General features: G+C 54.6%; 1 protein-coding gene across 6 annotated transcripts in view; it reads right to left on the bottom strand.

Moving 5' to 3' along the window:
• LOC113206571 (CUGBP Elav-like family member 3) overlaps window positions 1–1,163 on the bottom strand; it is a 299,180-nt gene that overhangs the window by 229,656 nt on the left and 68,361 nt on the right. The gene's annotated exons all lie outside the window — the stretch shown is intronic.

The following is a 1,163-nucleotide window of genomic DNA, read 5'->3' as shown; positions in this document are numbered from 1 at the left end:
CCCCGGTCAGATGCGTGGCGCGATGGGAAGCACGAGGACAGTGAGGGAGAAACAAATAGATGGCAAGAGGAGAAGAGGCGCGAGGGGAGGAAAGAGGGGAGCAGAAAGTGGGGCGCTTATCAAGTGCTTGGGGCGAGCGGGGCAGCGAGGCAAAGGTGATACGAAGCAAAAGCAAGGTCTCCATAACTCAAGTGACGTGGTTCGTCCGCTATCAGCGCGTTATCAAAAGCACCACCGCCGCGTTGCGTGGCGGACCCGCAGCAGGGCGGGCTGAGTAGGGCGGGAGGAAGGGGGATGGGGGATGAAGCAGTTACGCCCACCCCTCTAAACTGCACCCTCAGCCCGATGATTCCCCCCCGGAAAATTAGCACGGCCGAGGGAAAGTAGTATAGCGAGTGGGGGGCACGGGGTAGAAGCACGTGGACTCGCGAATTATATCGCGTAAGAGAGCGAAACGAAGCGAGCCAAAAAGTTTCGCCATTCATAATTATTACTTGAAAATGGAAGGGAGAAGGAGGAGGAGAGGCCGCCGGCCGCCACCGAGGCCGACGAGACCGCCAAGGCCGCCCCAGAGAGAGAACGATACCGGGAATATAAAGTTATCGCCGGCCAGATCATTCTCTTTCCGGTGTCAGCGTGTACTATTACCTCCTTACCCCCGGTACAGGATCCCTAGGGACTAGGTACCGGGGGTACACAACCACTAGTCTTCACTTACCCCCGGTAAATAAACCCTAGGGGTAGAGTACCCCCTCCGAGGGGGGTAACATCTCCCTAGGGAATTTTTACCGGGGGTAACTGCGCACTAGTGTCTATGTACCCCCCGAGATTTTTCCCAGGGGGTAACTCTACCCTAGAATTCACGTACCCCCCGGTAAGCCAACTCTAGTAGTATGATACCCCCCTCGGTGAAAGGGGGGTCAACCTTCACCAGAAATATTTTACCCCCAGTACGAAACCACTAGTGACTGATTACCCTGCCTGTCCCTAGGGGGTAAATATTTTCTGGAAAAAAATTACCCCCGGTAAGAAAAAACTAGAAGAATCGTACCCCCAAGAAAAAGGCGGAGGTAGGATAACCCTAGGAAAAATTTACCCCCGGTAACAAATCCCTAGAAGAGTCATACCCCCCCAGGACAGGGGGGGTAAGATAACCCTAGAAT

This window comes from Frankliniella occidentalis, unplaced genomic scaffold (assembly GCF_000697945.3).
Source record: "Frankliniella occidentalis isolate FOCC.00 unplaced genomic scaffold, Focc_3.1 Scaffold110, whole genome shotgun sequence".
Taxonomy (NCBI): domain Eukaryota; kingdom Metazoa; phylum Arthropoda; class Insecta; order Thysanoptera; family Thripidae; genus Frankliniella; species Frankliniella occidentalis.
The sequence above is the reverse complement of the archived record's forward strand: the minus strand, read 5'-3'. Positions and strand labels throughout refer to the sequence as shown.